Genomic DNA, 17,717 nt, shown 5'->3' with positions numbered 1-17,717 from the left:
CGGTGAGCCTTCCCCGGCCGGGGCAGACAGCTCCGACCGCAAAATTTTTTCGACTTTCGCCGAGGCCAAAACCCCATGCACTTTTAAAGCCTGCCCGCAGCGCCGTCTCCTGGCAGACGTCCCTTGCCGCCTGCGGTGGTCCTCGCCCGGCAGAGAGAAGCCGGATTCGCCCTCTCACCGGTTCTTTTTCACCATTCCGGAGCTCTGAAATCTGCCGGACACCGAGTGACCGAGGACGCTTCCAGGAGGGCGGCAGCGAGAGGCAGAGTGCCACCGGTCGGGAAGCCGGTTCTCCCACACTTTGAAATTTTTTCGCTTGTTCTGGTGGGATGGAGAGAGAGCGTGGCTTATGCGCCCTCTGCCCCGCGGTACGCCCTTGGCTAGCCTTACGCCGGTGGTTCGCCAGGCCACCGGCACCTTGTACAGCGGGGACGGCGTGGCTTATGCGCCCTCTGCCCCGCGGTACGCCCTTGGCTAGCCTTACGCCGGTGGTTCGCCAGGCCACCGGCACCTTGTACGGCGGGGACGGCGTTGCTTATGCGCCCGTCAATCCACCTACTCGCCCCGGCTAGCCTTTTACCCGGAGGGCGCCACGCTCCGGGTAGCAGTGAGCGGCACGAGCCCAGTCATACCATGCCGCTCACCTCGCACCTTTTCCGGCCTCCGCCGCGGAGACCTCCCGCTCTGTTCTGCGGAGAGCGATTTTGGGCAAAATCTACAAAGTCCCCGATGGTTAAGGACGTAGACTGTTGAGCGGGACCTACACACTCTTGTAGCCGAAGGGGCTCGCCATTTCCCGCAGAAAATGGATCACCTCCCGCAGAGGAACATGAAATGCCCCTTCCCGCGGGACCCGAAGGACCACTCTGTCCGAGCAGGCTTCCAGGACCACGGCACGCAAGAGCGACTCAGTCCCGCTGGCATTACGGATCTGACTTAGTGCAAAAACCTGGCAGAGTCGACCAAAACTCCCCTTCTCTGACCGGTATTTTTGTTGCTTTTCTCTGCCGCCGAAGGTGCACTACGGGTCGGATCGCCCAAAATTTTTACCGGTCGTTTTGGTCTGCGGTTCTTCCGAGAGGTGCCCGCCTGACAGTTCTTTTTCAGCAGCCTCCGAAAGGCCATCCAGCGGGCAAGCCAGGGGTTGGCAGCCGCCGGAGGTGAGCCTTCCCCGGCCGGGGCAGACAGCTCCGACCGCATAATTTTTTCGACTTTCTCCGAGGCCAAAACCCCATGCACTTTTAAAGCCTGCCCGCAGCGCCGTCTCCTGTCAGACGTCCCCGCCGCCTGCGGTGGTCCTCGCCCGGCAGAGAGAAGCCGGAGTCGCCCTCTCTCCGGTTCTTTTTCACCATTCCGGAGCTCTTAAATCTGCCGTACTCCGAGTGACCGAGGACGCTTCCAGGACGGCGGCAGCGAGAGGCAGAGTGCAACCGGTCGGGAAGCCGGTTCTCCCACACTTTGAAAATTTTTCGCTTGTGCTGGTGGGATGGAGAGAGAGCGTGGCTTATGCGCCCTCTGCCCCGCGGTACGCCCTTGGCTAGCCTTACGCCGGTGGTTCGCCAGGCCACCGGCACCTTGTACGGCGGGGACGGCGTTGCTTATGCGCCCGTCATCCCACCTACTCGCCCCGGCTAGCCTTTTACCCGGAGGGCGCCACGCTCCGGGTAGCAGTGAGCGGCACGAGCCCAGTCATACCATGCCGCTCACCTCGCACCTTTTCCGGCCTCCGCCGCGGAGACCTCCCGCTAGGACATGCGGGGGGCGATCTTGACCAAAATCTACAAAGTCCCCGATGGTTAAGGACGTAGACTGTTGAGCGGGACCTACACACTCTTGTAGCCGAAGGGGCTCGCCATTTCCCGCAGAAAATGGATCACCTCCCGCAGAGGAACATGAAATGCCCCTTCCCGCGGGACCCGAAAGGACCGCCCTGTCCGAGCAGGCCTCCAGGACCACGGCACGCAAAAGCGACTCAGTCCCGCTGGCATTACGGATCTGACTTAGTGCAAAAACCTGGCAGAGTCGACCAAAACTCCCCTTCTCTGACCGGTATTTTTGTTGCTTTTCTCTGCCGCCGAAGGTGCACTACGGGTCGGATCGCCCAAAATTTTTACCGGTCGTTTTGGTCTGCGGTTCTTCCGAGAGGTGCCCGCCTGACAGTTCTTTTTCAGAAGCCTCCGAAAGGCCATCCAGCGGGCAAGCCAGGGGTTGGCAGCCGCCGGCGGTGAGCCTTCCCCGGCCGGGGCAGACAGCTCCGACCGCATAATTTTTTCGACTTTTGCCGAGGCCAAAACCCCATGCACTTTTAAAGCCTGCCCGCAGCGCCGTCTCCTGTCAGACGTCCCCGCCGCCTGCGGTGGTCCTCGCCCGGCAGAGAGAAGCCGGAGTCGCCCTCTCTCCGGTTCTTTTTCACCATTCCGGAGCTCTTAAATCTGCCGTACTCCGAGTGACCGAGGACGCTTCCAGGAGGGCGGCAGCGAGAGGCAGAGTGCCACCGGGCGGGTCCTCGGTTCTCCCACACTTAGAAAATTTTTGCGCTTGTGCTGGTGCGAGGACGTAGGTCTTTCGACCGGGGCAAGCCTGGAGGGCGGTAGCCGGGATTGGCGCCCTATTCCCGGCTAGCTCTCGGAGGCTTCACCCGGTTGGAGGTTGGAGCTCCGACTTCCATGGGCATGTTCCTCACCGGGACCTACGACCAAGTGTGGCCGAGGGACAGTGACACATTCCCGGGTAGCCTGAGTGGCTGCTCCCGCTGAGCTACTTCCATGGGCACTATTCCTCCCCGGGACTTGCCGCCAAGTCTTGGCCGGGGGACAGTGACACATTCCCGGGTAGCCTGAGTGGCTTCTCCCGCTGAGCTCTTACTTCCATGGGCATGTTCCTCACCGGGACCAACTACCAAGTGTGGCCGGGTTTCGAGCTCCAAACTCGGCTTGCACTTGGTCGCTTGGGGGGTCCCCTCCGCTCCGGGAAGGGCGCCCTCCAGCGGGCAGACGAGGGTACTTCTAGTCTGCCCGAGCTCCATGGGGCCCCTCTCGCCCCTAGGCTCCCCGCCCAGGGTTCCAGGGTCCCGGATAAAGCCACCCTGCCGAGTTCGGTATAGGGTACCGGGCCTGGCTGGAATCACGCCGGGATCGGTGAGACCTCCTCGGCCGCGGCTCAGCCTCCAAACTCCCTTTCGCGGTTCTCTTCCCTTCAACTTCCATGGGCATGTTCCACACCGGGACCTCCGACCAAGTGTGGCCGGGGAACAGTCACCCATGCCCGGGTAGCCTCAGCGGCTGCTCCCGCTGAGGTCAACTTGGAGGTTGGAGCTCCGACTTCCATGGGCACTATTCCTCCCCGGGACCTGCCGCCAAGTCTGGCCGGGGGACAGTGACACATTCCCGGGTAGCCCTGAGCGGCTGCTCCCGCTGAACTCTTACTTCCATGGGCATGTTCCTCATCAGGAACCAACGACCAAGTGTGGCCCAGGGACAGTGACACATTCCCGGTTAGCCTGAGTGGCTGCTCCCGCTGAGCTACTTCCATGAGCACTATTCCTCCCCGGGACCTGCCGCCAAGTCCGGCCGGGGGACAGTGACACATTCCCGGGTAGCCTGAGCGGCTGCTCCCGCTGAGCTACTTCCATGGGCACTATTCCTCCCCGGGACTTGCCGCCAAGTCTTGGCCGGGGGACAGTGACACATTGCCGGGTAGCCTGAGTGGCTGCTCCCGCTGAGCTCTTACTTCCATGGGCATGTTCCTCACCGGGACATACTACCAAGTGTGGCCGGGTTTCGAGCTCCAAACTCGGCTTGCACTTGGTCGCTTGGGGGTCCCCTCCGCTCCGGGAAGGGCGCCCTCCAGCGGGCAGACGAGGGTACTTCTAGTCTGCCCGAGCTCCATGGGGCCCCTCTCGCCCCTAGGCTCCCCGCCCAGGGTTCCAGGGTCCCGGATACAGCCACCCTGCCGAGTTCGGTATAGGGTACCGGGCCTGGCTGGAATCACGCCGGGATCGGTGAGACCTCCTCGGCCGCGGCTCAGCCTCCAAACTCCCTTTCGCGGTTCTCTTCCCTTCAACTTCCATGGGCATGTTCCACACCGGGACCTCCGACCAAGTGTGGCCGGGGAACAGTCACCCATGCCCGGGTAGCCTCAGCGGCTGCTCCCGCTGAGGTCAACTTGGAGGTTGGAGCTCCGACTTCCATGGGCACTATTCCTCCCCGGGACCTGCCGCCAAGTCTGGCCGGGGGACAGTGACACATTCCCGGGTAGCCCTGAGCGGCTGCTCCCGCTGAACTCTTACTTCCATGGGCATGTTCCTCATCAGGAACCAACGACCAAGTGTGGCCCAGGGACAGTGACACATTCCCGGTTAGCCTGAGTGGCTGCTCCCGCTGAGCTACTTCCATGAGCACTATTCCTCCCCGGGACCTGCCGCCAAGTCTGGCCGGGGGACAGTGACACATTCCCGGGTAGCCTGAGCGGCTGCTCCCGCTGAGCTACTTCCATGGGCACTATTCCTCCCCGGGACTTGCCGCCAAGTCTTGGCCGGGGGACAGTGACACATTGCCGGGTAGCCTGAGTGGCTGCTCCCGCTGAGCTCTTACTTCCATGGGCATGTTCCTCACCGGGACATACTACCAAGTGTGGCCGGGTTTCGAGCTCCAAACTCGGCTTGCACTTGGTCGCTTGGGGGTCCCCTCCGCTCCGGGAAGGGCGCCCTCCAGCGGGCAGACGAGGGTACTTCTAGTCTGCCCGAGCTCCATGGGGCCCCTCTCGCCCCTAGGCTCCCCGCCCAGGGTTCCAGGGTCCCGGATACAGCCACCCTGCCGAGTTCGGTATAGGGTACCGGGCCTGGCTGGAATCACGCCGGGATCGGTGAGACCTCCTCGGCCGCGGCTCAGCCTCCAAACTCCCTTTCGCGGTTCTCTTCCCTTCAACTTCCATGGGCATGTTCCACACCGGGACCTCCGACCAAGTGTGGCCGGGGAACAGTCACCCATGCCCGGGTAGCCTCAGCGGCTGCTCCCGCTGAGGTCAACTTGGAGGTTGGAGCTCCGACTTCCATGGGCACTATTCCTCCCCGGGACCTGCCGCCAAGTCTGGCCGGGGGACAGTGACACATTCCCGGGTAGCTTGAGCGGCTTCTCCCGCTGAACTCTTACTTCCATGGGCATGTTCCTCATCAGGAACCAACGACCAAGTGTGGCCCAGGGACAGTGACACATTCCCGGGTAGCCTCAGCAGCTGCTCCCGCTGAGCTACTTCCATGAGCACTATTCCTCCCCGGGACCTGCCGCCAAGTCTGGCCGGGGGACAGTGACACATTCCCGGGTAGCCTGAGCGGCTGCTCCCGCTGGGCTACTTCCATGGGCACTATTCCTCCCCGGGACCTGCCGCCAAGTCTGGCCGGGGGACAGTGACACATTCCCGGGTAGCCTGAGTGGCTGCTCCCGCTGAGCTCTTACTTCCATGGGCATGTTCCTCACCGGGACATACTACCAAGTGTGGCCGGGTTTCGAGCTCCAAACTCGGCTTGCACTTGGTCGCTTGGGGGGTCCCCTCCGCTCCGGGAAGGGCGCCCTCCAGCGGGCAGACGAGGGTACTTCTAGTCTGCCCGAGCTCCATGGGGCCCCTCTCGCCCCTAGGCTCCCCGCCCAGGGTTCCAGGGTCCCGGATACAGCCACCCTGTCGAGTTCGGTATAGGGTACCGGGCCTGGCTGGAATCACGCCGGGATCGGTGAGACCTCCTCGGCCGCGGCTCAGCCTCCAAACTCCCTTTCGCGGTTCTCTTCCCTTCAACTTCCATGGGCATGTTCCACACCGGGACCTCCGACCAAGTGTGGCCGGGGAACAGTCACCCAGGCCCGGGTAGCCTCAGCGGCTGCTCCCGCTGAGGTCAACTTGGAGGTTGGAGCTCCGACTTCCATGGGCACTATTCCTCCCCGGGACCTGCCGCCAAGTCTGGCCGGGGGACAGTGACACATTCCCGGGTAGCCTGAGCGGCTGCTCCCGCTGAACTCTTTAGTTCCATGGGCATGTTCCTCATCAGGAATCAACGACCAAGTGTGGCCGAGGGACAGTGACACATTCCCGGGTAGCCTCAGCAGCTGCTCCCGCTGAGCTACTTCCATGAGCACTATTCCTCCCCGGGACCTGCCGCCAAGTCTGGCCGGGGGACAGTGACACATTCCCGGGTAGCCTGAGTGGCTGCTCCCGCTGAGCTACTTCCATGGGAACTATTCCTCCCCGGGACTTGCCGCCAAGTCTTGGCCGGGGGACAGTGACACATTCCCGGGTAGCCTGAGTGGCTGCTCCCGCTGAGCTACTTCCATGGGAACTATTCCTCCCCGGGACTTGCCGCCAAGTCTTGGCCGGGGGACAGTGACACATTCCCGTGTAGCCTGAGTGGCTGCTCCCGCTGAGCTCTTACTTCCATGGGCATGTTCCTCACCGGGACATACTACCAAGTGTGGCCGGGTTTCGAGCTCCAAACTCGGCTTGCACTTGGTCGCTTGGGGGGTCCCCTCCGCTCCGGGAAGGGCGCCCTCCAGCGGGCAGACGAGGGTACTTCTAGTCTGCCCGAGCTCCATGGGGCCCCTCTCGCCCCTAGGCTCCCGGCCCAGGGTTCCAGGGTCGCGGATCCAGCCACCATGCGGAGTTCGGTTTGGGTACCGGGCCTGGCAGAAATCACGCCGGGATCGGTGAGCCCTCCTCGGCCGCGGCTTCGCGCAAAAACTCCCTTTCGCGGTTCTCTTCACTTCAACTTCCATGGACACGTTCCACACTTGGACCTACGACCAAGTGTGCCCGGGGAACAGTAACCCATGCCCGGGCAGCCTCAGCAAGTGCTCCGGCTGAGGTCAGTTTGGAGGTTTGAGCTCCGACTTCCATGGCCATGTTCCTCACCGGGACCTACGACCAAGCGTGGCCGGGTTTCGAGCTCCAAACTCGGCTTGCACTTGGTGGCCAAGGGGGTCCCCTCCGCTCCGGGAAGGGCGCCCTCCAGCGGGCAGACGAGGTTACTTCTAGTCTGCCCGAGCTCCATGGGGCATTATTCCTCCCCGGGACTTGCCGCCAAGTCTGGCCGGGGGACAGTGACACTTGGCCGGGTAGGCGAAGTGGCTTCTCCCGCTGACTTGCCCCTTTGGAAGTAGGAGCTCCTACTTCCATGGGCATTATTCCTCCCCGGGACTTGCCGCCAAGTCTGGCCGGGGGACAGTGACACTTGGCCGGGTAGGCGAAGTGGCTTCTCCCGCTGACTTGCCCCTTTGGAAGTAGGAGCTCCTACTTCCATGGGCATTATTCCTCCCCGGGACTTGCCGCCAAGTCTGGCCGGGGGACAGTGACACTTGGCCGGGTAGGCGAAGTGGCTTCTCCCGCTGACTTGCCCCTTTGGAAGTAGGAGCTCTTACTTCCATGGGCATTATACCTCTCGAAGACTTAGAGCCAAGTGAGCTCCTACTTCCATGGGCATTATTCCTCCCCGGGACTTGCCGCCAAGTCTGGCCGGGGGACAGTGACACTTGGCCGGGTAGGCGAAGTGGCTTCTCCCGCTGACTTGCCCCTTTGGAAGTAGGAGCTCTTACTTCCATGGGCATTATACCTCTCGAAGACGTAGAGCCAAGTGAGCTCCTACTTCCATGGGCATTATTCCTCCCCGGGACTTGCCGCCAAGTCTGGCCGGGGGACAGTGACACTTGGCCGGGTAGGCCAAGTGGCTTCTCCCGCTGACTTGCCCCTTTGGAAGTAGGAGCTCCTACTTCCATGGGCATTATTCCTCCCCGGGACTTGCCGCCAAGTCTGGCCGGGGGACAGTGACACTTGGCCGGGTAGGCGAAGTGGCTTCTCCCGCTGACTTGCCCCTTTGGAAGTAGGAGCTCCTACTTCCATGGGCATTATTCCTCCCCGGGACTTGCCGCCAAGTCTGGCCGGGGGACAGTGACACTTGGCCGGGTAGGCGAAGTGGCTTCTCCCGCTGACTTGCCCCTTTGGAAGTAGGAGCTCTTACTTCCATGGGCATTATACCTCTCGAAGACTTAGAGCCAAGTGAGCTCCTACTTCCATGGGCATTATTCCTCCCCGGGACTTGCCGCCAAGTCTGGCCGGGGGACAGTGACACTTGGCCGGGTAGGCGAAGTGGCTTCTCCCGCTGACTTGCCCCTTTGGAAGTAGGAGCTCCTACTTCCATGGGCATTATTCCTCCCCGGGACTTGCCGCCAAGTCTGGCCGGGGGACAGTGACACTTGGCCGGGTAGGCGAAGTGGCTTCTCCCGCTGACTTGCCCCTTTGGAAGTAGGAGCTCCTACTTCCATGGGCATTATTCCTCCCCGGGACTTGCCGCCAAGTCTGGCCGGGGGACAGTGACACTTGGCCGGGTAGGCGAAGTGGCTTCTCCCGCTGACTTGCCCCTTTGGAAGTAGGAGCTCCTACTTCCATGGGCATTATTCCTCCCCGGGACTTGCCGCCAAGTCTGGCCGGGGGACAGTGACACTTGGCCGGGTAGGCGAAGTGGCTTCTCCCGCTTACTTGCCCCTTTGGAAGTAGGAGCTCCTACTTCCATGGGCATTATTCCTCCCCGGGACTTGCCGCCAAGTCTGGCCGGGGGACAGTGACACTTGGCCGGGTAGGCGAAGTGGCTTCTCCCGCTGACTTGCCCCTTTGGAAGTAGGAGCTCTTACTTCCATGGGCATTATACCTCTCGAAGACTTAGAGCCAAGTGAGCTCCTACTTCCATGGGCATTATTCCTCCCCGGGACTTGCCGCCAAGTCTGGCCGGGGGACAGTGACAATTGGCCGGGTAGGCGAAGTGGCTTCTCCCGCTGACTTGCCCCTTTGGAAGTAGGAGCTCCTACTTCCATGGGCATTATTCCTCCCCGGGACTTGCCGCCAAGTCTGGCCGGGGGACAGTGACATGTGGCCGGATAGGCCAAGTGGCTTCTCCCGCTGACTTGCCCCTTTGGAAGTAGGAGCTCCTACTTCCATGGGCATTATTCCTCCCCGGGACCTACAGCCAAGAGTGGCCGGGGGACAGTGACACTTGGCCGGGTAGGCGAAGTGGCTTCTCCCGCTGACTTGCCCCTTTGGAAGTAGGAGCTCCTACTTCCATGGGCATTATTCCTCCCCGGGACTTGCCGCCAAGTCTGGCCGGGGGACAGCGACATGTGGCCGGATAGGCCAAGTGGCTTCTCCCGCTGACTTGCCCCTTTGGAAGTAGGAGCTCCTACTTCCATGGGCATTATTCCTCCCCGGGACCTACAGCCAAGAGTGGCCGGGGGACAGTGACACTTGGCCGGGTAGGCCAAGTGGCTTCTCCCGCTGACTTGCCCCTTTGGAAGTAGGAGCTCCTACTTCCATGGGCATTATTCCTCCCCGGGACTTGCCGCCAAGTCTGGCCGGGGGACAGTGACACTTGGCCGGGTAGGCGAAGTGGCTTCTCCCGCTGACTTGCCCCTTTGGAAGTAGGAGCTCCTACTTCCATGGGCATTATTCCTCCCCGGGACTTGCCGCCAAGTCTGGCCGGGGGACAGTGACACTTGGCCGGGTAGGCGAAGTGGCTTCTCCCGCTGACTTGCCCCTTTGGAAGTAGGAGCTCCTACTTCCATGGGCATTATTCCTCCCCGGGACTTGCCGCCAAGTCTGGCCGGGGGACAGTGACACTTGGCCGGGTAGGCGAAGTGGCTTCTCCCGCTTACTTGCCCCTTTGGAAGTAGGAGCTCCTACTTCCATGGGCATTATTCCTCCCCGGGACTTGCCGCCAAGTCTGGCCGGGGGACAGTGACACTTGGCCGGGTAGGCGAAGTGGCTTCTCCCGCTGACTTGCCCCTTTGGAAGTAGGAGCTCTTACTTCCATGGGCATTATACCTCTCGAAGACTTAGAGCCAAGTGAGCTCCTACTTCCATGGGCATTATTCCTCCCCGGGACTTGCCGCCAAGTCTGGCCGGGGGACAGTGACAATTGGCCGGGTAGGCGAAGTGGCTTCTCCCGCTGACTTGCCCCTTTGGAAGTAGGAGCTCCTACTTCCATGGGCATTATTCCTCCCCGGGACTTGCCGCCAAGTCTGGCCGGGGGACAGTGACATGTGGCCGGATAGGCCAAGTGGCTTCTCCCGCTGACTTGCCCCTTTGGAAGTAGGAGCTCCTACTTCCATGGGCATTATTCCTCCCCGGGACCTACAGCCAAGAGTGGCCGGGGGACAGTGACACTTGGCCGGGTAGGCGAAGTGGCTTCTCCCGCTGACTTGCCCCTTTGGAAGTAGGAGCTCCTACTTCCATGGGCATTATTCCTCCCCGGGACTTGCCGCCAAGTCTGGCCGGGGGACAGCGACATGTGGCCGGATAGGCCAAGTGGCTTCTCCCGCTGACTTGCCCCTTTGGAAGTAGGAGCTCCTACTTCCATGGGCATTATTCCTCCCCGGGACCTACAGCCAAGAGTGGCCGGGGGACAGTGACACTTGGCCGGGTAGGCCAAGTGGCTTCTCCCGCTGACTTGCCCCTTTGGAAGTAGGAGCTCCTACTTCCATGGGCATTATTCCTCCCCGGGACTTGCCGCCAAGTCTGGCCGGGGGACAGTGACACTTGGCCGGGTAGGCGAAGTGGCTTCTCCCGCTGACTTGCCCCTTTGGAAGTAGGAGCTCCTACTTCCATGGGCATTATTCCTCCCCGGGACCTACTGCCAAGTGTGGCCGGGGGACAGTGACATGTGGCCGGATAGGCCAAGTGGCTTCTCCCGCTGACTTGCCCCTTTGGAAGTAGGAGCTCCTACTTCCATGGGCATTATTCCTCCCCGGGACTTGCCGCCAAGTCTGGCCGGGGGACAGTGACACTTGGCCGGGTAGGCGAAGTGGCTTCTCCCGCTGACTTGCCCCTTTGGAAGTTGGAGCTCTTACTTCCATGGGCATTATACCTCTCGAAGACTTAGAGCCAAGTGAGCTCCTACTTCCATGGGCATTATTCCTCCCCGGGACTTGCCGCCAAGTCTGGCCGGGGGACAGTGACACTTGGCCGGGTAGGCGAAGTGGCTTCTCCCGCTGACTTGCCCCTTTGGAAGTAGGAGCTCCTACTTCCATGGGCATTATTCCTCCCCGGGACCTACTGCCAAGTGTGGCCGGGGGACAGTGACATGTGGCCGTATAGGCCAAGTGGCTTCTCCCGCTGACTTGCCCCTTTGGAAGTAGGAGCTCCTACTTCCATGGGCATTATTCCTCCCCGGGACTTGCCGCCAAGTCTGGCCGGGGGACAGTGACACTCGGCCGGGTAGGCGAAGTGGCTTCTCCCGCTGACTTGCCCCTTTGGAAGTAGGAGCTCCTACTTCCATGGGCATTATTCCTCCCCGGGACCTACTGCCAAGTGTGGCCGGGGAACAGTGACTCTTGGCCGGATAGGCCAAGTGGCTTCTCCCGCTGACTGGCCCTTTTGGAAGTAGGAGCTCCTACTTCCATGGGCATTATTCCTCCCCGGGACCTACAGCCAAGTGTGGCCGGGGAACAGTGACTCTTTGCCGGATAGGCCAAGTGGCTTCTCCCGCTGACTTGCCCCTTTGGAAGTAGGAGCTCCTACTTCCATGGGCATTATTCCTCCCCGGGACCTACAGCCAAGTGTGGCCGGGGAACAGTGACTCTTGGCCGGATAGGCCAAGTGGCTTCTCCCGCTGACTTGCCCCTTTGGAAGTAGGAGCTCTTACTTCCATGGGCAGTATACCTCTCGGGGACTTAGAGCCAAGTGTCTTCACCCTTTGGAGGTAGTAGCTCCTACTTCCATGTGCATTATTCCTCCCCGGGACATACTGCCAAGTGTGGCCGGGGAACAGTGACTCTTGGCCGGATAGGCCAAGTGGCTTCTCCCGCTGACTTGCCCCTATGGAAGTAGGAGCTCTTACTTCCATGGGCATTATTCCTCCCCGGGACCTACTGCCAAGTGTGGCCGGGGAACAGTGACTCTTGGCCGGATAGGCCAAGTGGCTTCTCCCGCTGACTTGCCCCTTTGGAAGTAGGAGCTCCCACTTCCATGGGCATTATTCCTCCCCGGGACCTACTGCCAAGTGTGGCCGGGGAACAGTGACTCTTGGCCGGATAGGCCAAGTGGCTTCTCCCGCTGACTTGCCCCTTTGGAGGTAGTAGCTCCTACTTCCATGGGCATTATTCCTCCCCGGGACCTACTGCCAAGTGTGGCCGGGGAACAGTGACTCTTGGCCGGATAGGCCAAGTGGCTTCTCCCGCTGACTTGCCCCTTTGGAAGTAGGAGCTCCTACTTCCATGGGCATTATTCCTCCCCGGGACCTACTGCCAAGTGTGGCCGGGGGACAGTGACATGTGGCCGGATAGGCCAAGTGGCTTCTCCCGCTGACTTGCCCCTTTGGAAGTAGGAGCTCCTACTTCCATGGGCATTATTCCTCCCCGGGACCTACAGCCAAGAGTGGCCGGGGGACAGTGACACTTGGCCGGGTAGGCGAGGTGGCTTCTCCCGCTGACTTGACCCTTTGGAAGTAGGAGCTCCTACTTCCATGGGCATTATTCCTCCCCGGGACTTGCCGCCAAGTCTGGCCGGGGGACAGTGACATGTGGCCGGATAGGCCAAGTGGCTTCTCCCGCTGACTTGCCCCTTTGGAAGTAGGAGCTCCTACTTCCATGGGCATTATTCCTCCCGGGGACTTGCCGCCAAGTCTGGCCGGGGGACAGTGACACTCGGCCGGGTAGGCGAAGTGGCTTCTCCCGCTGACTTGCCCCTTTGGAAGTAGGAGCTCCTACTTCCATGGGCATTATTCCTCCCCGGGACCTACTGCCAAGTGTGGCCGGGGGACAGTGACACTTGGCCGGGTAGGCGAAGTGGCTTCTCCCGCTGACTTGACCCTTTGGAAGTAGGAGCTCCTACTTCCATGGGCATTATTCCTCCCCGGGACCTCCTGCCAAGTGTGGCCGGGGAACAGTGACTCTTGGCCGGATAGGCCAAGTGGCTTCTCCCGCTGACTTGCCCCTTTGGAAGTAGGAGCTCCTACTTCCATGGGCATTATTCCTCCCCGGGACCTACAGCCAAGTGTGGCCGGGGAACAGTGACTCTTTGCCGGATAGGCCAAGTGGCTTCTCCCGCTGACTTGCCCCTTTGGAAGTAGGAGCTCCTACTTCCATGGGCATTATTCCTCCCCTCGACCTACAGCCAAGTGTGGCCGGGGAACAGTGACTCTTTGCCGGATAGGCCAAGTGGCTTCTCCCGCTGACTTGCCCCTTTGGAGGTAGTAGCTCCTACTTCCATGGGCATTATTCCTCCCCGGGACATACTGCCAAGTGTGGCCGGGGAACAGTGACTCTTTGCCGGATAGGCCAAGTGGCTTCTCCCGCTGACTTGCCCCTTTGGAGGTAGTAGCTCCTACTTCCATGGGCATTATTCCTCCCCGGGACCTACAGCCAAGAGTGGCCGGGGAACAGTGACTCTTGGCCGGATAGGCCAAGTGGCTTCTCCCGCTGACTTGCCCCTTTGGAAGTAGGAGCTCCTACTTCCATGGGCATTATTCCTCCCCGGGACCTACTGCCAAGTGTGGCCGGGGAACAGTGACTCTTGGCCGGATAGGCCAAGTGGCTTCTCCCGCTGACTTGCCCCTATGGAAGTAGGAGCTCTTACTTCCATGGGCAGTATACCACTCGGGGACTTAGAGCCAAGTGTCTTCACCCTTTGGAGGTAGTAGCTCCTACTTCCATGGGCATTATTCCTCCCCGGGACATACTGCAAATTGTGGCCGGGGAACAGTGACTCTTGGCCGGATAAGCCAAGTGGCTTCTCCCGCTGACTTGCCCCTTTGAAGGTAGTAGCTCCTACTTCCATGGGCATTATTCCTCCCCGGGACCTACAGCCAAGAGTGGCCGGGGAACAGTGACTCTTGGCCGGATAGGCCAAGTGGCTTCTCCCGCTGACTTGCCCCTTTGGAAGTAGGAGCTCTCACTTCCATGGGCAGTATACCTCTCGGGGACTTAGAGCCAAGTGTCTTCGCCCTTTGGAGGTAGGAGCTCTTACTTCCATGGGCATTATTCCTCTCCGGGACTTACAGCCAAGTGTGGCCGGGGAACAGTGACACTTGGCCGGGTAGGCCAAGTGGCTGCTCCCGCTGACTTGCCCCTTTTGAAGTAGGAGCTCCTACTTCCATGGGCATTATTCCACCCCGGGACCTACAGCCAAGTGTGGACGGGGGACAGTGACATGTGGCCGGATAGGCCAAGTGGCTTCTCCCGCTGACTTGCCCCTTTGGAAGTAGGAGCTCCTACTTCCATGGGCATTATTCCTCCCCGGGACCTACTGCCAAGTGTGGCCGGGGAACAGTGACTCTTGGCCGGGTAGGCCAAGTGGCTTCTCCCGCTGACTTGCCCCTTTGGAAGTAGGAGCTCCTACTTCCATGGGCATTATTCCTCTCCGGGACCTACTGCCAAGTGTGGCCGGGGAACAGTGACTCTTGGCCGGATAGGCCAAGTGGCTTCTCCCGCTGACTTGCCCCTTTGGAAGTAGGAGCTCTTACTCCCATGGGCAGTATACCTCTCGGGGACTTAGAGCCAAGTGTCTTCACCCTTTGGAGGTAGTAGCTCCTACTTCCATGGGCATTATTCCTCCCCGGGACCTACTGCCAAGTGTGGCCGGGGAACAGTGACTCTTGGCCGGATAGGCCAAGTGGCTCTTCTCCCGCTGACTTGCCCCTTTGGAAGTAGGAGCTCCTACTTCCATGGGCATTATTCCTCCCCGGGACCTACAGCCAAGTGTGGCCGGGGAACAGTGACTCTTGGCCGGATAGGCCAAGTGGCTTCTCCCGCTGACTTGCCCCTTTGGAAGTAGGAGCTCTTACTTCCATGGGCATTATACCTCTCGGGGACTTAGAGCCAAGTGTCTTCACCCTTTGGAGGTAGGAGCTCCTACTTCCATGGGCATTATTCCTCCCCGGGACCTACTGCCAAGTGTGGCCGGGGAACAGTGACTCTTGGCCGGATAGGCCAAGTGGCTTCTCCCGCTGACTTGCCCCTATTGAAGTAGGAGCTCTTACTTCCATGGGCATTATTCCTCCCCGGGACCTACTGCCAAGTGTGGCCGGGGAACAGTGACTCTTGGCCGGATAGGCCAAGTGGCTTCTCCCGCTGACTTGCCCCTTTGGAAGTAGGAGCTCTTACTTCCATGGGCATTATTCCTCCCCGGGACCTACTGCCAAGTGTGGCCGGGGAACAGTGACTCTTGGCCGGATAGGCCAAGTGGCTTCTCCCGCCGACTTGCCCCTTTGGAAGTAGGAGCTCCCACTTCCATGGGCATTATTCCTCCCCGGGACATACTGCCAAGTGTGGCCGGGGAACAGTGACTCTTGGCCGGATAGTCCAAGTGGCTTCTCCCGCTGACTTGCCCCTTTGGAAGTAGGAGCTCCTACTTCCATGGGCATTATTCCTCCCCGGGACCTACAGCCAAGAGTGGCCGGGGGACAGTGACATGTGGCCGGATAGGCCAAGTGGCTTCTCCCGCTGACTTGCCCCTTTGGAAGTAGGAGCTCCTACTTCCATGGGCATTATTCCTCCCCGGGACCTACTGCCAAGTGTGGCCGGGGAACAGTGACTCTTGGCCGGATAGGCCAAGTGGCTTCTCCCGCTGACTTGCCCCTATGGAAGTAGGAGCTCTTACTTCCATGGGCATTATTCCTCCCCGGGACCTACTGCCAAGTGTGGCCGGGGAACAGTGACTCTTGGCCGGATAGGCCAAGTGGCTTCTCCCGCTGACTTGCCCCTTTGGAAGTAGGAGCTCTCACTTCCATGGGCAGTATACCTCTCGGGGACTTAGAGCCAAGTGTCTTCACCCTTTGGAGGTAGGAGCTCTTACTTCCATGGGCATTATTCCTCTCCGGGACCTACAGCCAAGTGTGGCCGGGGAACAGTGACACTTGGCCGGATAGGCCAAGTGGCTGCTCCCGCTGACTTGCCCCTTTGGAAGTAGGAGCTCCTACTTCCATGGGCATTATTCCACCCCGGGACCTACAGCCAAGTGTGGCCGGGGGACAGTGACATGTGGCCGGATAGGCCAAGTGGCTTCTCCCGCTGACTTGCCCCTTTGGAAGTAGGAGCTCCTACTTCCATGGGCATTATTCCTCCCCGGGACCTACTGCCAAGTGTGGCCGGGGAACAGTGACTCTTGGCCGGGTAGGCCAAGTGGCTTCTCCCGCTGACTTGCCCCTTTGGAAGTAGGAGCTCCTACTTCCATGGGCATTATTCCTCCCCGGGACCTACTGCCAAGTGTGGCCGGGGAACAGTGACTCTTGGCCGGGTAGGCCAAGTGGCTTCTCCCGCTGACTTGCCCCTTTGGAAGTAGGAGCTCTTACTCCCATGGGCAGTATACCTCTCGGGGACTTAGAGCCAAGTGTCTTCACCCTTTGGAGGTAGTAGCTCCTACTTCCATGGGCATTATTCCTCCCCGGGACCTACTGCCAAGTGTAGCCGGGGAACAGTGACTCTTGGCCGGATAGAACTAGTGGCTTCTCCCGCTGACTTGCCCCTTTGGAAGTAGGAGCTCCTACTTCCATGGGCATTATTCCTCCCCGGGACCTACTGCCAAGAGTGGCCGGGGAACAGTGACTCTTGGCCGGATAGGCCAAGTGGCTTCTCCCGCTGACTTGCCCCTTTGGAAGTAGGAGCTCCTACTTCCATGGGCATTATTCCTCCCCGGGACCTACTGCCAAGTAAGGCCGGGGAACAGTGACTCTTGGCCGGATAGAACTAGTGGCTTCTTCCGCTGACTTGCCCCTTTGGAAGTAGGAGCTCCTACTTCCATGGGCATTATTCCTCCCCGGGACCTACAGCCAAGCTTGGCCGGGGGACAGTGACATGTGGCCGGATAGGCCAAGTGGCTTCTCCCGCTGACTTGCCCCTTTGGAGGTAGGAGCTCTTACTTCCATGGGCATTATTCCTCTCCGGGACCTACAGCCAAGTGTGGCCGGGGAACAGTGAAACTTGGCCGAATAGGCCAAGTGGCTGCTCCCGCTGACTTGCCCCTTTGGAAGTAGGAGCTCCTACTTCCATGGGCATTATTCCTCCCCGGGACCTATAGCCAAGTGTGGCCGGGGGACGGTGACATGTGGCCGGATAGGCCGAGCGGCTTCTCCCGCTGACGTCATCGCTTTGGAAGTAGGAGCTCCTACTTCCATGGGCTTGTTCCTCCCCGGGACTTGCCGCCAAGTCTGGCCGGGGGACAGTGACATGTGGCCGGATAGGCCAACTGGCTGCTCCCGCTGAGCCCCTACTTCCATGGGCTTGTTCGTCCCCCGGGACTTGCCGCCAAGTCTGGCCGGGGAACAGTGACATGCCGCCGGATACGGCCGAGCGGCTGCTCCCGCTGACGTCATCGCTTTGGAAGTAGGAGCTCCTACTTCCATGGGCTTGTTCCTCCCCGGGACTTGCCGCCAAGTCTGGCCGGGGGACAGTGACATGTGGCCGGATAGGCCAACTGGCTGCTCCCGCTGAGCCCCTACTTCCATGGGCTTGTTCGTCCCCGGGACTTGCCGCCAAGTCTGGCCGGGGAACAGTGACATGCCGCCGGATACGGCCGAGCGGCTGCTCCCGCTGACGTCATCACTTTGGAAGTCGGAGCTCCTACTTCCATGGGCTTGTTCCTCCCCGGGACTTGCCGCCAAGTCTGGCCGGGGGACAGTGACATGTGGCCGGATAGGCCAACTGGCTGCTCCCGCTGAGCCCCTACTTCCATGGGCTTGTTCGTCCCCGGGACTTGCC

This window comes from Engystomops pustulosus, unplaced genomic scaffold (genome assembly GCF_040894005.1).
Source record: "Engystomops pustulosus unplaced genomic scaffold, aEngPut4.maternal MAT_SCAFFOLD_368, whole genome shotgun sequence".
NCBI classification, from domain to species: Eukaryota; Metazoa; Chordata; class Amphibia; order Anura; family Leptodactylidae; genus Engystomops; species Engystomops pustulosus.
This window is presented reverse-complemented; position numbering follows the sequence as displayed.